Source organism: Schistocerca gregaria, chromosome 3 (genome assembly GCF_023897955.1).
Source record: "Schistocerca gregaria isolate iqSchGreg1 chromosome 3, iqSchGreg1.2, whole genome shotgun sequence".
In the NCBI taxonomy this organism is placed as follows: domain Eukaryota; kingdom Metazoa; phylum Arthropoda; class Insecta; order Orthoptera; family Acrididae; genus Schistocerca; species Schistocerca gregaria.
This window is the reverse complement of record NC_064922.1, coordinates 768230281-768236538: the sequence shown is the minus strand read 5'-3', so window position 1 is coordinate 768236538 and position 6258 is coordinate 768230281. Positions and strand designations below refer to the sequence as shown.

The 6258-nt window shown below is 40.0% G+C and overlaps 1 pseudogene; it reads left to right on the top strand.

Moving 5' to 3' along the window:
* The first annotated feature begins 307 nt into the window (after positions 1–307).
* On the top strand, positions 308–425 carry LOC126356667 (5S ribosomal RNA; annotated as a pseudogene).
* Positions 426–6258: the final 5833 nt, after the last annotated feature.

Sequence of the window (6258 nt, the reverse complement as noted above, 5' to 3'; positions counted from 1 at the left end):
AAACTAATCGACTTTGGAGGCTACACATTTTTTCGTGTGGAGCTTATTTTTCGAGTTATTCTGGTTTGTCAACTTAAAATTTAAACCCTGTATATCAAAATATAAACGTTATGTTATCTGCACTGAAAAAAACTATTTGGTTATTCCACTATCCCCTTAGAAGTCATGTGTATTCAAAATGACTATATATGGTAAGAATGTGGTGATTGTGCTCACAAGTACTACTGTTCTATAACAATTATCATTTAACGTTTGTCCAATTTAGGGTTTAGACGCTGTGTATTTGTTCATAGCAATGTGTTAACTTGGCAACGGTCTTGCCGCAGTGAATACACCGGTTCCCGTTAGATCACCGAAGTTAAGCCCTGTCGGGAGTGGCCGGCACTTGGATGGGTGACCATCTGGGCTGCCATCCGCTGTTGCCATTTTTCGGGGTGCAGTCAGCCTCGTGATGCCAACTGAGGAGCTACTCGACCGAACAGTAGCTCCGGTCAAAGAAAAGCATCATAACGACTGGGAGAGCTGTATGCTGACCACACGACCCTCCTATCTGCATCCTCAGCTGAGGATGACACGGCGGTCGGATGGTCCCGATCGGCCACTTGTGGCCTGAAAACAGAGTTCTGTGTGTTATCTGAACTTCGCTTGAGTTCTAGTCTGTTTGTTCGTAAATTGTAAGTATTTCAAATGTAGAGTTACAATGATATGCAATTACAGATGGTATGTTGTAATGGCCGAAAATGTAAAAACAAAAATATAGATTCTAAATTCAGTCAGTTTTGTGCAATGTCGTTATTTTGAAAATTCATAATGCTTGACAGAGGAACCGCAAGCAGCAAAAAAAGAAAAAAAAGTTGTAATCATTGGTTTATAAAAACGATCTCGTAACTCGAGATCGTTTTTTCAGTTCCTGTGCATCCTATACTGTCTCAGATAACTTTACACAGGAGACGTTAGGACTCGTATAATGGCTTGCGAATGATTACCACCTTTCTAGTATTATTTACATTTAAAATTACATGCCTTGTGTAGCTTGTGAACAAACTACTCCCGCTATAAAAAATATATGTGCTTTTGACAACTGTTATCACTTGTGCATCTCTTATACGAGGTTTGACTGAAAAGTAATGCTTCCACCTTCGTAACTCTTCAACAGTTGGCAGCTTGGTATGCGGCAGGTACTAGCTTGTTCCGTAGCCTCTTCTGTACAGCTTCAGTTGGCGGGAAGCCTTAGCATTGGCCGGCCACAGTGGCCGAGCGGTTCTAGGTGCTTCAGTCTGGAGCCGCGCGACCGCTACGGTCGCAGGTTCGAATCCTGCCTCGAGCATGGATGTATGTGATGTCCTTATGTTAGTTAGGTTTAAGTAGTTCTAAGTTCTAGGGGACTGATGACCTTAGATGTTAAGTCCCATAGTGCTCAGGGCCATTTGAACCATTTGAACGTTAGCATTGAACGGTTGTGTTGTTACAGTGTTAAGTGTGGAACCCCGCGCAGACGGTCGGTCAATGCGATTTAAGCAACGTACAGTCATTGTGTTCTTGACAGCAGAAGGTGTCGTGCCAAAGGAGATTCATCCGAGAATGAAAGCAGTTTATGGTGATTGTGTGCGTTTTCATTCTTGTAACGCGAGAGGTGTTCCTGGCAATTTTCAAGTCTGTACCCTTCCATTTCAGGAGTGAGCGAGCACCCAGGGTATCCATCGTACACAAATCTACTGATAGCCAAGTACAGCAATAATGTGGTCCACACGTTCTTGTAAAATGCCGATTGTGCTTGGAGTTTCTCTCTGAGTGATACGAAGATCGTCCTGAATCAATCTGTCAACATTTTGCTTGTGAAACTCTGTGGTTGCTGTCACAGGACGTCCAACTCATTGTTTGTCACGCGGGTCAGATGTTCCTGCCTCAACATTTTTAAACTTGCTCGTCCAACGATGCCTATTACTCACATCAGCAAAACCACCATAAACTGCTTTCATTCTGTCATAAAAGAAATAATCGATACCCATTGGTATCGAAGGGTTCTAAATGTATATCAGGCTTGATTACATCACAAGGTGCCGTGTTGGTCACACGGTGAACACAGCACACGTTTCTGGCAGTGATTCATCCATAGTGCCCTCAAGGACTTCCACAAACTGACTGCGACGAGCAAGCCCTCCACTCATCACACTCTCTCGGTAACGAGAACTCTTCTTCTAATGGCTGTAATGAGAGGCTTGAATAAATCGACGAATTACACCAAGTAACGTCACTGTTGTTTTGAGAATACTCTTACTGTTGTTTTCTGGAGGCTTACTGTTGTTTTCTGGAGAGCCCACGATTTTTCACGGATTTTATGTGCAGGGCATCTGATAGGCCCTTTCTCGAATTGTGGCATGGAGTGGGAGAGATTTTCTCACTTCCTTAGCCCTAAGATCCCTATTGGTTCTCAAAGAGAAAATCTACGATAGTAGGAAAGTGCTTAACACCTTCACTTGAGTTTTTTACTGGTCGGCGCTAAAAATCTTTGCCACCACTGCTCTGATCAAAAACAGAAACGTCCCAGAGCGACCAGAAGGAGAACGTCCCTTTCGATTTTCAGAGAGCAAACCTCTTCAGTTTAGGCTTTTGATGAGGTCAGGTTAGGACAGAAGAGATGACTGAGCAGACGAGCCTTGCTGACACTAGAAGATAGGCCCTATTCAAGCATTAAGTACAGAGTGAAGGCTGAAATCACATTCTCCAGCCATTGCAGCCACTGACTACCGTATTCACGTTCCGCGGGTTTGGTAAGACGGACTTTCGTCGCATCCCCCAACGTCGTGCAGACGCGAAGTTAATTTGCTGCCTTCAGGAGCCGAGTATGCATCCAGCTTGTTGCTCTTAATGCACATTTTGGCAATTTTATGGTACTTGCTCCTATCTCTCTGCGTCCTGTCAGTATTTAACTAACAGCTTACGCAGTTATGAGTCATGTCCGTGAATTATTGACGCTACAGTGTTTCATCCTCTCCACCAACCGGTGCGAAGATTATACTTTAGAGTTATAATCCCTTCCAGGATTATTCCTTGAAAGGATGATGATGATGATCATTCCCGAAGGTTCCTCACTATGTTGGTCTCCAGAATTCGGTTTTATGCATCATAGCAGTATGCTCCACCTACAACTGACACCCACAGTTTCTTACGTGTTAACGCTGTAAGTAGGCTGTTTAGGTTTTCTTATTGGTAACGCCACGTAGCGCCCTGTATGAAAATCGCTGGCTGTGCTGTGTGCAGTCTGTCATTGGTTTGCATTGTTGTCTGCCATTGTAGTGTTGGGCAGCGCCAGCTGGATGCTAACAGCGCGTAGCGTTGCGCAGTTGGAGGTGAGCCGCCAGCAGTGGTGGATGTGGGGAGAGAGATGGCGGAGTTTTGAAATTTGTAAGACTGGATGTCATGAACTGCTATATATATTATGACTATTAAGGTAAATACATTGTTTGTTCTCTATTAAAATCTTCCATTTGTTAACTATCCCTATCAGTAGTTAGTGACTTCCGTAGTTTGAATCTTATATTTAGCTGGCAGTAGTGGCGCTCGCTATATTGCAGTAGTTCGAGTAACGAAGATTTTTGTGAGGTAAGTGATTTGTGAATCGTATAGGTTAATGTTAGTCAGGGCCATTCTTTTGTAGGGATTTTTGGAAGTCAGATTGCGTTGCGCTAAAAAAAATTGTGTTTCAGTTTAAGCACAGTTGTGTATAAATTTTTCTAAGGGGACGTTTCATATGTCGACCCTTAGCCGAGGATACCTCACTGGAATCTTCTGATTTTTTTCTTGTTGTTTGTGTAATTAGAGTAGCTTTTGTTTATTGCTAGCGTGTAATTATTGAGAGAATTTCCTTTTTAGTTGTAGTTTTTCATTGTTGTACAGTAAAACAGTTGTGGCATTCATGTAGGTTTGCACCAAGTATTTCGCAGCTGCGCTTGCAATTAACTAGATAGTATTTTCAGTGATATGTTAATGTGTTCTCTTATTTTTGCTTTTCAAATTGTGCTTTTTTTGTGTTGTCGTGTGAAATATTGTGACAATAATGGCGTGTGAAAAACGTAATACTAGGCTCCAAAGTAAACTGAAAAATGACAGTGAAGACGAAAGCAGTGTGTTAGCGCCACCATGTAATGAATTAACTAATGTTCAAAGTAGTAATTTGGTAATTGTGCATAGGGAAATGGAGCGGGTTGCAAATAATGGTGAAGGCAGTGAAACAATTAGTGAACAGGAAAGAGTTATCGATCGATCGGTCGGCAACAGTTCGCCTCAGGATTCCGAAATGATAGGACACAATATTGCAAATACTGTACATTCAGGTTTTGCGTCCTCACCGTTTTCTCAAATAAGTCAAGACACATTTTCTGTTTTTCAAACTGCGAATATTGTCGGTTCAAATGCAGTGCTGAATAGCACTGAGGAACATGTTTCAGACACCAGTGCATTGTTATTATAGTTAATGCAACAAATGCAACAAAGGCTACAAAAGTTTGACACAATGCTTGAACATAATCAGAAACAAATGAGACAAATTCTTCAAAAGTTAGACACAATGGAACAAAATCTTCACAAGTTACACACAATGGAGGAAAATCTTCGAAAGTTAGATACCACATGATAAATGCGTTGAAGTTGAAACTCTGCATACTAGGAAGAGTAACGGTTTACACCACATTTCACATGTAAAACCGTTTATTGAGAGATGGTCTGCTATTTAATTTAGCCATTGATATAAAATTTTTCACTTCACATTACTAGTATGCTTTGTCAGACTTAGAATCTGTTAACATGCAACAATGTTTTGAAGTTAACTATCCAGTCTAGAACTTACAGAATTTATTTAGACAGTATTTACGATTGCATTGTTATAGTGAACAGACAACACAGTGTTATTGTGTGTATACATTCTTGCTTGTTAGTTGCACGATTACATAACGACTATCAGGCTTACATACTTAGAACATATAACAGGACTGCTAATGAGATTTTAATGCAACATTTTGGTTTACTTGAAAATACATTATGGATTTAACGTGCTTTCTGACAGATACCAGATGACACAGTGGTTAGTTTATTTGACAGCTACACGATTATATCACGACGCTACTAATGAGTGACAACTTACAATGTTGCTTTTGCGGTGTTTCTGTTTTATATCTGCACAGTGTTTCTGAATTATTCTGGAAAGTAAAACATGTTTTAGTAGTAACTTTTGTGGTATAGCTACAATGAGACAGCCTTTTCCGTAGCACAACGATACGTTACAGCACAGTACTTTCTTCATCACGGCAATAAGCGTAATAACTAAGATATCTATACGCAAAGCATTTCACTTTTGTTTATCATGAGGTAAGTACATTGACTTCTGCAGAACTTAGTTTTCGGAGGACGATAACTACGACACTTCCACAGCACAGAGATTATCTTACAACAAGACGCACAGTTTAGCGCTACAGTACACGTATTTGAGTGATTAATTTTGTACTTAAAACATTTATTTTTAAAGATATTTGAAGTACAATGATACAAAGGTTTTCCGTGATACATTTCATTCCATTGCAGTAATCTGTAACACCTGAGGATATAATTACATTAATCCTCAGGGGGGTACACGCTTACTTTGTGTACCATGTGTTTGGCAAGCACAAGGAGCCCTAGCTAATATGGTATTTGTTTATACAACTTTAGACATCGGTACCATATTTCTCTAACACATAAATTACACAGCTATCTGATCATTTAACTGAGAGAGACAAACATTTACTTTACTACATCAGTGACAGATGTTTACGTAATTACACCATTGGATAACTTCACACTTACGAAGTTGTATTTTGTGAACTGTTCATATTTTTTCGGAACCATTGTGATACTATGAGAGCTTTGAATGACATATTTGGTATGAGATCATGATTTTTAAAGTACTTTTGAGGCAGATGACACTTTTGACATGAGCAGAGAATTTTTTTTTTAGGCTTTGAAATTATTGCAGAAAGCCATGACATTTTTGAGATTTGACTGAGGTGTTATGATGTTATTATTACGACGACGATGTGAATTATGCTGCTGAGGTATGTTTAAGCTGATGCTATATGAGTTATGCTATGTATCTGTTATGATGACATATTGAAGAAGTGTCGACGAATATACATATGTGTAATAAGATAAGGAATAATGAGTAGTGGTTAGGGACTCTGGTTTGTGAAAAAGGATGTTGGAAACCAAGAATCGTACTTTAAGAGT